Source organism: Pseudophryne corroboree, chromosome 5, assembly GCF_028390025.1.
Source record: "Pseudophryne corroboree isolate aPseCor3 chromosome 5, aPseCor3.hap2, whole genome shotgun sequence".
NCBI lineage: Eukaryota > Metazoa > Chordata > Amphibia > Anura > Myobatrachidae > Pseudophryne > Pseudophryne corroboree.
In genome coordinates this window covers 843,936,847-843,954,057 of record NC_086448.1, presented here as the reverse complement: position 1 = coordinate 843,954,057, position 17,211 = coordinate 843,936,847, and the positions used below count along the sequence as shown (strand labels likewise).

The 17,211-nt window shown below is 51.9% G+C and overlaps 1 pseudogene; it reads right to left on the bottom strand.

Moving 5' to 3' along the window:
- The window catches only part of LOC134928676 (autophagy-related protein 9A-like), a 179,556-nt pseudogene that overhangs the window by 143,044 nt on the left and 19,301 nt on the right, over positions 1–17,211 (bottom strand).

The window sequence follows — 17,211 nt, the reverse complement described above, 5'->3', positions numbered from 1 at the left end:
CATTTGCACGCCCCCTGTCCTCCCACCTTTCCTCATTTACACGCCCCCTGTCCTCCCACCTTTCCTCATTTGCACGCCCCCTGTCCTCCCACCTTTCCTCATTTGCACGCCCTCTGTCCTCCCACCTTTCCTCATTTGCACGCCCTCTGTCCTCCCACCTTTCCTCATTTGCACGCCCCCTGTCCTCCCACCTTTCCTCATTTGCACGCCCTCTGTCCTCCCACCTTTCCTCATTTGCACGCCCTCTGTCCTCCCACCTTTCCTCATTTGCACGCCCTCTGTCCTCCCACCTTTCCTCATTTGCACGCCCTCTGTCCTCCCACCTTTCCTCATTTGCACGCCCCCTGTCCTCCCACCTTTCCTCATTTGCACGCCCTCTGTCCTCCCACCTTTCCTCATTTGCACGCCCTCTGTCCTCCCACCTTTGCTCATTTGCACGCCCTCTGTCCTCCCACCTTTCCTCATTTGCATGCATCCTGCGCTCCACATCACATCATGACAGACACTCTCCTGATTGGCAGACTCAGTGACATACCTGAGTGCACACTCCTGTGGTGGCAGGATGGCATCCGCCAATGTCACCTTGTTGCGGTCAGGGTTGGCACCAGAATGGGTGTGGTTGATGGGCTTATTGGCAAACAGGACATCATACTCCACACAGTGAAACAGGAAGGTGGTGAATGTGACCACGAAGAGGAACTGGCTGCACAAAGGCAAAACAAAATACAAACATTATATACCAGCCCCCGAGTATGGCCTAGTGCTGCATGAGCCCAAGAGCTTGCAATCTAGAAGTTTTGGAGCACACTAACTATCGTTTTCCTCTGCTTCATGCATCTCTCCCATAATATAATAATAATATCCCAGTTATCATTTGTCTGCTGCACATACCATAGTGGCTGCACGCCCTAGCAGACAGAAGACCTGATTCAGGTGTGCAAGCAACTGGGCAATGCCACGCTGCACTGCGGGTGAGGGACATGTGCAGAGTTAGATTTGGGTGGGCTACATGCAAAAGCAGCCAGTATATACCCTGCACAGAAAGTATATTATATATATATATGTGATTGGGTTGGTCAGGGGGGTGTCTAGCAGAAGAACAGTAACCAATGAAAAAGTAAAAAAAAAAAATAAACTACCGCAACCAGCCTGCCTCCTGCCGCAGTCCAGCTCCTGGCCCCTCCCAGCCATCCCCGCCCCCTCACCCTCCCAGCCATCCCTGCCCCCCCCCCCCCCCCCCCCCCCCCCCCACCTCGCACACACACTGGGCAGTGCTCACTATACAGAGAAGCTGGCTTTCAGGAATCTGCAGCGCATATGTTTAAAACAATGATGGTAGAAACCATCGATGGTATGCCATAACATAGTTTCATACCATCGATGGTTCATCTTGTTTCCCATCGATGGCAGACACAAAGTTACTTGCTTCTACTGCTTTACTTACAAACATGAATCAGGCTACAATCAGGAGTAATGCACAGCGTGAGCCGCTTCTACTTACACAAGCTCAAAGAAGTCGGACAGCACCATGCAGGCGAAGCCATTCTTCTGGTGGAAGTGATAGATGTGCAGAACGGGGTCAAGGAATGTATGGCAGTCACTGGCGCCAGGGCGCGGCTCGCAGGATGTATACGCAGTACCGCTGCAGGGTATTATAGAGGAGCATCTGTGCATCTGCCAGCGTCATACGCATCTGTGCATCACAGGCTGCTCTGCAGAGCACATCAGTGTGACTGCGCAGGCCGGAGAGCCAGTATGTTTTATAACATGTTCCGCACAGCGCACGTGCAAGAAAGCGAGGCTGTCCGTGCGCAGTACATAGCCAGTACTGGGGAATACGCATCACGCTATCCTGAAGGATAGCATATCATAGTATCATCAGGTGCCAATATAGCTCAGTCCCCATTGCAAGCAATGGACATGCGGAAAACTCCGAAATCCCGGCAGTCGGAACCTTGACAGTCAGAATCCTGACACATCCCGGTAAGTATTTTATACCTACCCCATTTCCGCCACCAGCAATCGGTAGCATAGCAACCGTTCCTACACTCTCAGCCAATCAGCGCTTCCCCATTCATTCCTATGGCAGTGTCCGCGAGTAGGCACTGAACACCGTGGGGTAAATTTACTGAGATGTGAGTTCTATTTAAGATGGGATGTTGTCAATAGCAACCAATCAGATTCTACTTCTCATTTATCTAGCGCCTTCTAGAAGATAATACCTGGAATCTGGTTGGTTGCTATGGGCAACATCCCAAATCTTAAGTAGAACTCCCATCTTAGTAAATTTCTCCCCTTGTCTGGTGGGCTTGTTCGTGGTGTGTTATTTTACCAAGACCATTGGATGACTGCTTGGACCACAGAGGAGACCATCCGAAGGGTTGGTAAGTATGCAAATTGGTTTTAGTTTTTTTAGTAAAATACTAGCACAGACGGTTCCTCGTCCTGTGGTCATTATAATATTCTCTTTACAGATAGACTACTGGGGCCAGTAAGACCTTAATGTCTAGGCATGCTGGCATTACAGGGCAGGCTTGCTGGGACCTATAGTCCGCCTGTACTGAGCATTATTATCCCTTCTTTAACCGTTAACTCCAGCACACACCTCCGCCAGGGGTGCAGGGAATAGCAAGCTCAGGGCGTTCTTTGGGGGGGGGGGGGGGGGGACATGATTTTTTCTGAGGATAACCAGGCCTGGTCTGACCAGTTGGTTGCCCCTATGGCAGGCTAACGCCAAAGTGCGTTTCCCCTGATATAGCATCAACCCCCCCCCCCCCCCCCCCGGCTGGTTATAGACAAATAGGGGGAACCCCGACGCTGTGTTCTCACAGTGTTTTATTTGGTCATTTTTCTGTCAGGTTTGCCTTTAGTAAATGTCCGGTTTGCAGAACGGACGAAAAATCCCCCCAAAACCCAAAACGGACGCTTAGTAAATTCCCCCTCAGCATCGGAGAGGGATGATGGCCGGAGGAGCCCCGCTAAGGGTCCTGTAGGCCGGTCAGATTACTGCCATTCATGTAAAAGGATATCTTAGTGAAGAAGTTATCCAAGTTCTTGATGTGATGCCAGGAATCTGTAACACAGAGAAGGGGAGACTGTGGGTCCTGACAACACGCTCAGGGTTCTGCGTATAAACTGTCCACACGTACTCAGACCTGTCCCAGGAACACCGCGTCGGTGGGCCAGTGCTCCAGGGAATCAATGGTGATGCTGAGGTACCCACCTTTCACCGCCTCTGGAACATGTACCAGTAAGTCGTCCTCTCCCGCCGGGGAGTCCTCCTCAAAGTCCTCCAACCTCTGATACTCTCGGAACTGCTCCTGGGCCTCCATTCTCAGGGCATCATTCCCTCAGCCTCAGCCACCCTGTACGAAGGAAGAGAAGAAGGATGAGACCACCAGGGGACACAGGCTGCAAATGGCTCTGTACCACAGTTGTCCATTCACTGTCAGGGATCTGTAGAGGTGGGAGGACAGGAAACAGCCGGCACAGCGTCCTATAACTGGGGGATCACTGACCTGTACTAGACCCACATTTCAGGGAGATATAAGCCTCCTGTGCCCGGTTATCAGGGACACCTGTCCAACGGCGGGCACAGCTTGCAGAATACCGTTACATTCCTCTATAACTAAACCAATGAAATGATGGAGATGGGCTGATAAATAAACAGGTTTATTCTTAGCTTTCCTTGATATCCCTGGCAGCAGCACACTGTACTGGCAGAGAGCCCGGCTGACACACAGCACCAGCCACGTGCTACCAGAAATAAACAAGCGTCAGCAGTGATGTGTGAGGTGTCCTGCCGGCTTCCTGACACACTGGCCCACATACAGGGCTCACACCATGCCTCAGCCTCTCCTCCTCCTCACAAGATCCTGGACAGGGGAGATGGTGAGGGTTCAGGGATGAAGGATAGGGAAAACCAGGAGAGGACAGAGAGGAGGAACTGATGAGGAGAGAGAGAAAGAGTGAGGGGGGGTGAGGAAAGAAGCAGGAAAGGAGAGAGCAGGTGAGGAGAGAGAGAGAGAGAGGGGGTGAGGAGAGAGAGGAGCAGGAGAAGAGAGAGAGAGCAGGCGAGGGTAGCGAGAGAGAGAGCAGGCGAGGGTAGCGAGAGAGAGAGCAGGCGAGGGTAGCGAGAGAGAGAGCAGGCGAGGGTAGCGAGAGAGAGAGAGAGCAGGCGAGGGTAGCGAGAGAGAGAGAGAGAGAGAGAGAGAGAGAGAGAGAGAGAGAGCAGGCGAGGGTAGCGAGAGAGAGCAGACGAGGAGAAAGAGCGAGAGCAAGCGAGGAGAGAGAGCGCGAGAGAGCAGACAAGGAGAGAGAGAGAGCGTGAGAGAGCAAGCGAGGAGCAGATGAGGAGAAAGAAAGAGCAGATGAGGAGAGAGAGAGAGGGGAGCAGGAGAGGAGAGACAGAAGAGCAGATGAGAGAGAGAGGGGAGCAGAAGAGAAGAGAGAGGGAGAGCAGATGAGGAGAGAGAGCAGGCGAGGAGAGAGAGCGCAAGAGAACAGGCGAGAAGAGAAAAAGCAGGTGAGGAGAGAGAGAGAGAGAGAGCAGGTGAGGAGAGAGAAAGCAGGTGAGGAGAGAGAGAGAAAAGAGAGAAGAGAGAGAGCAGGCGAGGAGAGAGAGGGGAGAGCAGGCGAGGAGAGAGAGGGGAGAGCAGGCGAGGAGAGAGAGCGGAGAGCAGGCGAGGAGAGAGAGCGAGAGAGAGAAAAAGAGAGGGGGAAGCAGGTGAGGAGAGAGAGAGAGCAGGCGAGGAGAAAGAGAGAAGAGAGACAGCAGGCGAGGAGCAGATGAGGAGAAAGAAAGAGCAGATGAGGAGAGAGAGAGAGGGGAGCAGGAGAGGAGAGACAGAAGAGCAGATGAGAGAGAGAGGGGAGCAGAAGAGAAGAGAGAGGGAGAGCAGATGAGGAGAGAGAGCAGGCGAGGAGAGAGAGCGCAAGAGAACAGGCGAGAAGAGAAAAAGCAGGTGAGGAGAGAGAGAGAGAGAGAGAGAGAGAGAGAGAGAGAGAGCAGGTGAGGAGAGAGAAAGCAGGTGAGGAGAGAGAGAGAAAAGAGAGAAGAGAGAGAGCAGGCGAGGAGAGAGAGGGGAGAGCAGGCGAGGAGAGAGAGGGGAGAGCAGGCGAGGAGAGAGAGCGGAGAGCAGGCGAGGAGAGAGAGCGAGAGAGAGAAAAAGAGAGGGGGAAGCAGGTGAGGAGAGAGAGAGCAGGCGAGGAGAAAGAGAGAAGAGAGACAGCAGGCGAGGAGCAGATGAGGAGAAAGAAAGAGCAGATGAGGAGAGAGAGAGAGGGGAGCAGGAGAGGAGAGACAGAAGAGCAGATGAGAGAGAGAGGGGAGCAGAAGAGAAGAGAGAGGGAGAGCAGATGAGGAGAGAGAGCAGGCGAGGAGAGAGAGCGCAAGAGAACAGGCGAGAAGAGAAAAAGCAGGTGAGGAGAGAGAGAGAGAGAGCAGGTGAGGAGAGAGAAAGCAGGTGAGGAGAGAGAGAGAGAGAAGAGAGAAGAGAGAGAGCAGGCGAGGAGAGAGAGGGGAGAGCAGGCGAGGAGAGAGAGCGGAGAGCAGGCGAGGAGAGAGAGCGGAGAGCGAGAGAGAGAAAGAGAGAGGGGGAAGCAGGTGAGAAGAGAGAGAGCAGGCGAGGAGAAAGAGAGAAGAGAGACAGCAGGCGAGGAGAGAGAGGGGAGAGCGAGAGAGAGAGAAAAAGAGAGAGGGGAAGCAGGAGAGGAGAGAGAGAAGAGCAGGGGAGGAGAGAGAAAGCAGGTGAGGTGAGAGAGAGCAGGCGAGAAGAGAGAGGGGAGAGCAGGCGAGGAGAGAGAGGGGAGAGCGAGAGAGAAAGAGAAAGAGAGAGGGGGAAGCAGGTGAGGAGAGAGAGCAGGTGAGGAGAGAGAGAGAGAGAGCAGGCGAGGAGAGAGCAGGCGAGGAGAGAGAGCAGGCGAGGAGAGAGAGAGAGCAGGCGAGGAGAGAGCAGGTGAGGAGAGAAAGAGCAGGCAAGGAGAGAGAAAGCAGGTGAGGAGAAAGAGAGAGAAGAGAGAGAGCAGGCGAGGAGAGAGAGGGGAGAGCAGGCGAGGAGAGAGAGGGGAGAGCGAGAGAGAGAGAAAGAGAGAGGGGGAAGCAGGAGAGGAGAGAGAGCAGGTGAGGAGAGAGAGAGCAGGCGAGGAGAAAGAGAGAAGAGAGAGAGCAGGCGAGGAGAGAGAGGGGAGAGCGAGAGAGAGAGAAAAAGAGAGAGGGGAAGCAGGAGAGGAGAGAGAGAAGAGCAGGTGAGGAGAGAGAAAGCAGGTGAGATGAGAGCAGGCGAGAAGAGAGAGGGTAGAGCAGGCGAGGAGAGAGAGAGAGAGAGAGAGAGGGGGAAGCAGGTGAGGAGAGAGAGAGCAGGTGAGGAGAGAGAAAGCAGGCGAGGAGAGAGAGGGGAGAGAGAGAGAGAAAAAGAGAGAGGGGAAGCAGGTGAGGAGAGAGAGCAGGTGAGGAGAGAGAGAGAGAGAGAGCAGGCGAGGAGAGAGCAGGCGAGGAGAGAGAGAGCAGGCGAGGAGAGAGCAGGTGAGGAGAGAAAGAGCAGGCAAGGAGAGAGAAAGCAGGTGAGGAGAAAGAGAGAGAAGAGAGAGCAGGCGAGGAGAGAGAGGGGAGACCAGGCGAGGAGAGAGAGGGGAGAGCGAGAGAGAGAGAGAGAAAGAGAGAGGGGGAAGCAGGCGAGGAGAGAGAGAGCAGGCGAGGAGAAAGAGAAGAGAGAGAGCAGGCGAGGAGAGAGAGGGGAGAGCGAGAGAGAGAGAGAGAAAAAGAGAGAGGGGAAGCAGGAGAGGAGAGAGAGAAGAGCAGGTGAGGAGAGAGAAAGCAGGTGAGATGAGAGAGAGCAGGCGAGAAGAGAGAGGGTAGAGCAGGCGAGGAGAGAGAGAGAGAGAGAGAGAGAGAGAGAGAGGGGGAAGCAGGTGAGGAGAGAGAGAGCAGGTGAGGAGAGAGAAAGCAGGCGAGGAGAAAGAGAGAAGAGAGAGAGCAGGCGAGGAGAGAGAGGGGAGAGCGAGAGAGAGAAAGAGAAAGAGAGAGAGATTGGGGAAGCAGGAGAGGAGAGAGGGGGGAGAGCAGGCGAGGAGAGAGAGAGAGGGGGGGGAGCAGGAGAGGAGAGAGCAGGCGAGGAGAGAGAGAGAGAGGGGGGGGAAGCAGGAGAGGAGAGAGAGATGGGGGGAAGCAGGAGAGGAGAGAGCAGGCGAGGAGAGAGAGAGAGGGGGGGAAGCAGGAGAGGAGAGAGAGATAGATGGGGGGAAGCAGGAGAGAGCAGGTGAGAGGGGAGAGCAGGCGAGGAGAGAGAGAGAGGGGGGGAGCAGGAGAGGAGAGAGAGAGGGGGGGAAGCAGGAGAGGAGAGAGCAGGCGAGGAGAGAGAGAGGGGGGGGAAGCAGGAGAGGAGAGAGAGAGAGAGGGGAAGCAGGAGAGGAGAGAGCAGGCGAGGAGAGAGAGAGGGGGGAAGCAGGAGAGGAGAGAGAGAGAGGGGGGGAAGCAGGAGAGAGAGCAGGCGAGGAGAGAGGGGGAGAGCAGGCGAGGAGAGAGAGAGAGGGGGGGAGCAGGAGAGAGCAGGCGAGGAGAGAGAGAGGGGGGGGAGCAGGAGAGGAGAGAGAGAGAGAGGGGGGGAAGCAGGAGAGGAGAGCAGGCGAGGAGAGAGAGAGAGAGAGAGAGAGAGAGGGGGGGGCAGGAGAGGAGAGAGAGAGAGAGAGAGAGAGATGGGGGGAAGCAGGAGAGGAGAGAGCAGGTGAGGAGAGAGAGGGAGAGCAGGAGAGGAGAGAAGAGAGAGGGGGGGGGAAGCAGGAGAGGAGAGAGAGAGAGGGGGGGGGGGAAGCAGGAGAGGAGAGCAGGCGAGGAGAGAGAGAGAGGGGGGGGCAGGAGAGGAGAGAGAGAGAGAGAGATGGGGGGAAGCAGGAGAGGAGAGAGCAGGTGAGGAGAGAGAGGGAGAGCAGGAGAGGAGAGAGAGAGGGGGGGGGAAGCAGGAGAGGAGAGAGAGAGAGAGAGCAGAAGAGAAGAGAGTGTCAGCTGTCACATTCATGCTAGCAGGGTCTCATAGAGATGTCTCAGCTGTCACATTCATGCTAGCAGGGTCTCATAGAGAGGTCTCAGCTGTCACATTCATGCTAGCAGGGTCTCATAGAGAGGTCTCAGCTGTCACATTCATGCTAGCAGGGTCTCATAGAGAGGTCTCAGCTGTCACATTCATGCTAGCAGGGTCTCATAGAGAGGTCTCAGCTGTCACATTCATGCTAGCAGGGTCTCATAGAGAGAGTCTCAGCTGTCACACAGGAGTACCTTGTAGTCTCGGAGGCTCCTGTGGTTCCCCTGCGCGCTCACCTGGCTGTGCTAACTACAGGTGATTACATGGAGACGCTGCCTGAGGACACACATCACTGAGTCCCTCCCAGATAACAGCAGCCAACCACCGAGCCAGGCTATTATAAGCCATTACTCCAGCCTGAGACACCGCCGGGGCTATTCCCTGCACAGCGCTCGCTAGTTCCCCGTTATAAGGGGGGGACAGATCACTGCTCTGTGCACACACCACGCTGTAATCTGGATTATAAACTGCACATATTGCAACACATGATGCTAAATTGTGCAAATCACACCAAACGTATTCCCTCCCCGGCCAGCCCTGCGCTAAGTGTGTATACAGGGCCTAATTCAGATCTGTTCGCTCACTAGCTATTTATTGCAGCGCTGCGATCAGATAGTCGCCGCCTACAGGGGAGTGTATTTTAGCTGTGCAAGTGTGCGATTGCATATGCAGCCGTGCGCTACAAAAACAGTTTGTGCAGTTTCTGAGTAGCTCTGACCTTACTCAGCCGCTGCGATCACTTCAGCCTGTCCAGGACCGGAATTGACGTCAGACACCCGCCCAGCGAACGCCTCGACACGCCTGCGTTTTTCCAACCACTCCCAGAAAACGGTCAGTTGACACCCACAAACGCCCTCTTCCTGTCAATCTCCTTGCGATCGGCTGTGCGAATGGGTTCTTCATAAAAGCCATCGCACAGCAACGATCCGCTTTGTACCCGTACGACGTGCCTGCACATTGCGGTGCATACGCATGCGCAGTACTTACCTAATCACTGCGCAGAGAAGAACGCTAGCGAGCGAACAAATCTGAATTAGGCCCATAGTGCAGTATGGATGATAGACACTCTCTCTATATATATATATATATATATATATATATATATATATATATATATATATATATATATATATATATATATATATATATACACACACACACACACACACACACACACACACACACACACACACAGGTTCTGTACCTGAATAAAACCAGGTGACATGCAGCTTGTAGTCAGCAGCCGCAGACCCTGTGTAATTCCCGGGCGTCCTGGTATAGAGGGATGGTATGGTCAGCATAAGTCAGACAACACTCCAGGTTAATATTCACAACAGCTCTGAGTGTGACAGAAGCCAGCTGCAAGGGTTAATGCCTGATACAGGTGTAGGGAGCACGCGTGACCTCCGTCCTGCCCTCTGGGGCACCACCCGTTGGCATGCGGCAAGGCTGCATTCACACATACTTCAGAGAGCAGATCACAGGTAATTACAGGTGACTCAGGACGGAGTGTGCACAAGAAATGTCTCATCACCTGCTCCACACAGAGATACAGCAACTCAGATACCCAGGCACAGGTGACACAGGGGAACCGTATACTGACAGACATGTACCGAGACTGGAGACAGAGGCCAGAGACAGAGCAAGGGCCAGAGACAGAGGCTATAGGGGCAAGAGATGGAGGCCAGAGACAGAGGCTATAGGGGCAAGATATGGAGGCCAGAGACAGAGGCTACAGGGGCAAGAGATGGAGGCCAGAGACAGATGCTATAGGGGCAAGAGATGGAGGCCAGAGACAGATGCTATAGGGCCAAGAGATGGAGGCCAGAGACAGAGCAAGGGCCAGAGACAGAGGCTACAGGGGCAAGAGATGGAGACCAGAGACAGAGCAAGGACAAGAGACAGAGGCTATAGGGGCAAGAGATGGAGGACAGAGACAGAGGCTACAGGGCATACCTCCCAACATGACCTCTCCAGGAGGACACAATGCTCTGCTCCAGCTCTTCCCTCTTACTGTATGATTACCATCACCTGTGCTGTACCCTAATACTGACCCAGTGCTCATACCTATGTCATACCTCCCAACATGACCTCTCCAGGAGGACACAATGCTCTGCTCCAGCTCTTCCCTCTTACTGTATGATTCCATCACCTGTGCTGTATCCTAATACTGACCCAGTGCTCATACCTATGTCATACCTCCCAACATGACCTCTCTAGGAGGACACAATGCTCTGCTCCTGCTCTTCCCTCTTACTGTATGATTACCATCACCTGTGCTGTACCCTAATAAAACTGACCATACCTCCCAACATGACCCTGTCCAGGAGGGACAGAATGTTCTGCTTCTGGACATCCCTCTTACTGTATGATTGCCGGCACCTGTGCTGAAACACCTTCCTATCCATTACCCTGTTCAAAACAGGTGCCGGCAATCATAAATTAAGAGCAAAAAACAGAAGCAGAGTATTTTGTCCCTCCTGGAGAGGGTCATGTTGGGATGTATGACTGACCCAGTGCTCCTACCTATGTCATACCTCCCAACATGACCCTCTCCAGGAGGACACAATGCTCTGCTTCTGCACTTCCCTCTTACTGTATGATTACCATCACCTGTGCTGTACCCTAATACTGACCCAGTGCTCATACCTATGTCATACCTCCCAACATGACCTCTCTAGGAGGACACAATGCTCTGCTCCTGCTCTTCCCTCTTACTGTATGATTACCATCACCTGTGCTGTACCCTAATAAAACTGACCATACCTCCCAACATGACCCTGTCCAGGAGGGACAGAATGTTCTGCTTCTGGACATCCCTCTTACTGTATGATTGCCGGCACCTGTGCTGAAACACCTTCCTATCCATTACCCTGTTCAAAACAGGTGCCGGCAATCATAAATTAAGAGAAAAAAACAGAAGCAGAGTATTTTGTCCCTCCTGGAGAGGGTCATGTTGGGATGTATGACTGACCCAGTGCTCCTACCTATGTCATACCTCCCAACATGACCCTCTCCAGGAGGACACAATGCTCTGCTTCTGCACTTCCCTCTTACTGTATGATTACCATCACCTGTGCTGTACCCTAATACTGACCCAGTGCTCATACCTATGTCATACCTCCCAACATGACCATCTCCAGGATGACACAATGCTCTGCTTCTGCACTTCCCTCTTACTGTATGATTACCATCACCTGTGCTGTACCCTAATACTGACCCAGTGCTCATACCTATGTCATACCTCCCAACATGACCTCTCCAGGACACAATGCACTGCTCCTGCTCTTCCCTCTTACTGTATGATTACCATCACCTGTGCTGTACCCTAATACTGACCCAGTGCTCATACCTATGTCATACCTCCCAACATGACCTCTCCAGGAGGACACAATGCTCTGCTCCTGCACTTCCCTCTTACTGTATGATTACCATCACCTGTGCTGTACCCTAATACTGACCCAGTGCTCATACGTATGTCATACCTCCCAACATGACCTCTCCAGGACACAATGCTCTGCTCCTGCTCTTCCCTCTTACTGTATGATTACCATCACCTGTGCTGTACCCTAATACTGACCCAGTGCTCAGACCTATGTCATACCTCCCAACATGACCTCTCCAGGAGGGACACAATGCTCTGCTCCTGCTCTTCCCTCTTACTGTATGATTACCATCACCTGTGCTGTACCCTAATACTGACCCAGTGCTCATACCTATGTCATACCTCCCAACATGACCTCTCCAGGAGGACACAATGCTCTGCTCCTGCTCTTCCCTCTTACTGTATGATTACCATCACCTGTGCTGTACCCTAATAAAACTGACCATACCTCCCAACATGACCCTGTCCAGGAGGGACAGAATGTTCTGCTTCTGGACATCCCTCTTACTGTATGATTGCCGGCACCTGTGCTGAAACACCTTCCTATCCATTACCCTGTTCAAAACAGGTGCCGGCAATCATAAATTAAGAGAAAAAACCAGAAGCAGAGTATTTTGTCCCTCCTGGAGAGGGTCATGTTGGGAGGTATGACTGACCCAGTGCTCCTACCTATGTCATACCTCCCAACATGACCCTCTCCAGGAGGACACAATGCTCTGCTTCTGCACTTCCCTCTTACTGTATGATTACCATCACCTGTGCTGTACCCTAATACTGACCCAGTGCTCATACCTCCCAACATGACCATCTCCAGGAGGACACAATGCTCTGCTTCTGCACTTCCCTCTTACTGTATGATTACCATCACCTGTGCTGTACCCTAATACTGACCCAGTGCTCATACCTATGTCATACCTCCCAACATGACCTCTCCAGGAGGACACAATGCTCTGCTCCTGCTCTTCCCTCTTACTGTATGATTACCATCACCTGTGCTGTACCCTAATACTGACCCAGTGCTCATACCTATGTCATACCTCCCAACATGACCATCTCCAGGAGGACACAATGCTCTGCTTCTGCACTTCCCTCTTACTGTATGATTACCATCACCTGTGCTGTACCCTAATACTGACCCAGTGTTCATACCTATGTCATACCTCCCAACATGACCTCTCCAGTAGGACACAATGCTCTGCTCCAGCTCTTCCCTCTTACTGTATGATTACCATCACCTGTGCTGTACACTAATACTGACCCAGTGCTCATATATATGTAACCCCTCCCAACATGACCTCTCTAGGAGGACACAATACTCTGCTCCAGCTCTTCCCTCTTACTGTATGATTACCATCACCTGTGCTGTACACTAATACTGACCCAGTGCTCATGCCTATGTCATACCTCCCAACATGACCTCTCCAGGAGGACACAATGCTCTGCTCCTGCTCTTCCCTCTTACTGTATGATTGCCATCACCTGTGCTGTACCCTAATACTGACCCAGTGCTCATACCTATGTCATACCTCCCAACATGACCTCTCCAGGAGGACACAATGCTCTGCTCCAGCTCTTCCCTCTTACTGTATGATTACCATCACCTGTGCTGTACCCTAATACTGACCCAGTGCTCATACCTATGTCATACCTCCCAACATGACCTCTCTAGGAGGACACAATGCTCTGCTCCTGCTCTTCCCTCTTACTGTATGATTACCATCACCTGTGCTGTACCCTAATAAAACTGACCATACCTCCCAACATGACCCTGTCCAGGAGGGACAGAATGTTCTGCTTCTGGACATCCCTCTTACTGTATGATTGCCGGCACCTGTGCTGAAACACCTTCCTATCCATTACCCTGTTCAAAACAGGTGCCGGCAATCATAAATTAAGAGAAAAAAACAGAAGCAGAGTATTTTGTCCCTCCTGGAGAGGGTCATGTTGGGATGTATGACTGACCCAGTGCTCCTACCTATGTCATACCTCCCAACATGACCCTCTCCAGGAGGACACAATGCTCTGCTTCTGCACTTCCCTCTTACTGTATGATTACCATCACCTGTGCTGTACCCTAATACTGACCCAGTGCTCATACCTATGTCATACCTCCCAACATGACCATCTCCAGGAGGACACAATGCTCTGCTTCTGCACTTCCCTCTTACTGTATGATTACCATCACCTGTGCTGTACCCTAATACTGACCCAGTGCTCATACCTATGTCATACCTCCCAACATGACCTCTCCAGGAGGACACAATGCTCTGCTCCTGCACTTCCCTCTTACTGTATGATTACCATCACCTGTGCTGTACCCTAATACTGACCCAGTGCTCATACGTATGTCATACCTCCCAACATGACCTCTCCAGGACACAATGCTCTGCTCCTGCTCTTCCCTCTTACTGTATGATTACCATCACCTGTGCTGTACCCTAATACTGACCCAGTGCTCAGACCTATGTCATACCTCCCAACATGACCTCTCCAGGAGGGACACAATGCTCTGCTCCTGCTCTTCCCTCTTACTGTATGATTACCATCACCTGTGCTGTACCCTAATACTGACCCAGTGCTCATACCTATGTCATACCTCCCAACATGACCTCTCCAGGAGGACACAATGCTCTGCTCCTGCTCTTCCCTCTTACTGTATGATTACCATCACCTGTGCTGTACCCTAATACTGACCCAGTGCTCCTACCTATGTCATACCTCCCAACATGACCTCTCCAGGAGGACACAATGCTCTACTGGATTTCCCTCTTACTGTATGATTACCATCACCTGTACTGTACCCTAATACTGACCCAGTGCTCATACCTATGTCATACCTCCCAACATGACCTCTCCAGGAGGACACAATGCTCTGCTCCTGCTCTTCGCTCTTACTGTATGATTACCATCACCTGTGCTGTACCCTAATACTGACCCAGTGCTCCTAGCTATGTCATACCTCCCAACATGACCTCTCCAGGAGGACACAATGCTCTACTGGATTTCCCTCTTACTGTATGATTACCATCACCTGTGCTGTACCCTAATACTGACCCAGTGCTCATACCTATGTCATACCTCCCAACATGACCCTCTCCAGGAGGACACAATGCTCTGCTCCTGCTCTTCCCTCTTACTGTATGATTACCATCACCTGTGCTGTACCCTAATACTGACCCAGTGCTCATACCTATGTCATACCTCCCAACATGACCCTCTCCAGGAGGACACAATGCTCTGCTCCTCCCTCTTACTGTATGATTACCATCACCTGTGCTGTACCCTAATACTGACCCAGTGCTCATACCTATGTCATACCTCCCAACATGACCTCTCCAGGAGGACACAATGCTCTGCTCCTGCTCTTCCCTCTTACTGTATGATTACCATCACCTGTGCTCAGTGCTGTACCCTAATACTGACCCAGTGCTCATACATATGTCATACCTCCCAACATGACCCTCTCCTGGAGGACACAATGCTCTGCTCCTGCTCTTCCCTCTTACTGTATGATTACCATCACCTGTGCTGTACCCTAATACTAACCCAGTGCTCATACCTATGTCATACCTCCCAACATGACCTCTCCAGGAGGACACAATGCTCTGCTCCTGCTCTTCCCTCTTACTGTATGATTACCATCACCTGTGCTGTACCCTAACACTGACCCAGTGCTCATACCTATGTCATACCTCCCAACATGACCTCTCCAGGGGGACACAATGCTCTGCTCCTGCTCTTCCCTCTTACTGTATGATTACCATCACCTGTGCTGTACCCTAATACTGACCCAGTGCTCATACCTATGTCATACCTCCCAACATGACCCTCTCCAGGAGGACACAATGCTCTGCTCCTGCTTTTCCCTCTTATTGTATGATTACCATCACCTGTGCTGTACCCTAATACTGACCCAGTGCTCATACCTATGTCATACCTCCCAACATGACCTCTCCAGGACACAATGCTCTGCTCCTGCACCTCCCTCTTACTGTATGATTACCATCACCTGTGCTGTACCCTAATACTGACCCAGTGCTCATACCTATGTCATACCTCCCAACATGACCTCTCCAGGAGGACACAATGCTCTGCTCCTGGACTTCCCTCTTACTGTATGATTACCATCACCTGTGCTGTACCCTAATACTAACCCAGTGCTCAACCCTATGTCATACCTCCCAACATGACCCTCTCCAGAAAGACACAATGCTCTGCTCCTGCACTTCCCTCTTACTGTATGATTACCATCACCTGTGCTGTACCCTAATACTGACCCAGTTCTCATACCTCTGTCATACCTCCCAACCTGACCTCTCCAGGAGGACACAATGCTCTGCTCCTGCACTTCCCTCTTACTATATGATTACCATCACCTGTGCTGTACCCTAATACTGACTCAGTGCTCATACCTATGTCATACCTGCCAACATGACCTCTCCAGGAGGACACAATGCTCTGCTCCTGCACTTCCCTCTTACTATATGATTACCATCACCTGTGCTGTACCCTAATACTGACCCAGTGCTCATACCTATGTCATACCTCCCAACATGACCCGCTCCAGGAGGGACACAATGCTCTGCTCCTGGACTTCCCTCTTACTGTATGATTACCATCACCTGTGCTGTACCCTAATACTGACCCAGTGCTCATACCTATGTCATACCTCCCAACATGACCTCTCCAGGAGGACACAATTCTCTGCTCCTGCTCTTCCCTCTTACTGTATGATTACTATTGCCTGTGCTGTATCCTAATACTGACCCAGTGCTCATACCTATGTCATACCTCCCAACATGACCCTCTCCAGGAGGACACAATGCTCTGCTCCTGCACTTCCCTCTTACTGTAGGATTACCATCACCTGTACTGTACCCTAATACTGACCCAGTGCTCATACCTATGTCATACCTCCCAACATGACCTCTCCAGGAGGACACAATGCTCTGCTCCTGCTCTTCCCTCTTACTGTATGATTACCATCACCTGTGCTGTACCCTAATACTGACCCAGTGCTCATACCTATTTCATACCTCCCAACATGACCTCTCCAGGAGGACACAATGCTCTGCTTCTCTTGTTCCCTCTTACTGTATGATTACCATCACCTGTGCTGTACCCTAATACTGACCCAGTGCTCATACCTATGTCATACCTCCCAACATGACCCTCTCTAGGAGGACACAATGCTCTGCTCCTGCTCTTCCCTCTAACTGTATGATTACCATCACCTGTGCTGTACCCTAATACTGATCCAGTGCTCATACCTATGTCATACCTCCCAACATGACCTCTCCAGGAGGGACACAATGCTCTGCTCCTGCACTTCCCTCTTACTGTATGATTACCATCACCTGTGCTGTACCCTAATACTGACCCAGTGCTCATACCTATGTCATACCTCCCAACATGAACTCTCCAGGAGGACACAATGCTCTGCTCCTGCTCTTCCCTCTTACTGTATGATTACCATCACCTGTGCTGTACCCTAATACTGACCCAGTGCTCATACCTATGTCATACCTCCCAACATGAACTCTCCAGGAGGACACAATGCTCTGCTCCTGCACTTCCCTCTTACTGTATGATTACCGTCACCTTTGCTGTACCCTAATACTGACCCAGTGCTCATACCTATGTCATGCCTCCCAACATGACCCTCTCCAGGAGGACACAATGCTCTGCTCCTTCTCTTCCCTCTTACTGTATGATTACCATCACCTGTGCTGTACCCTAATACTGACCCAG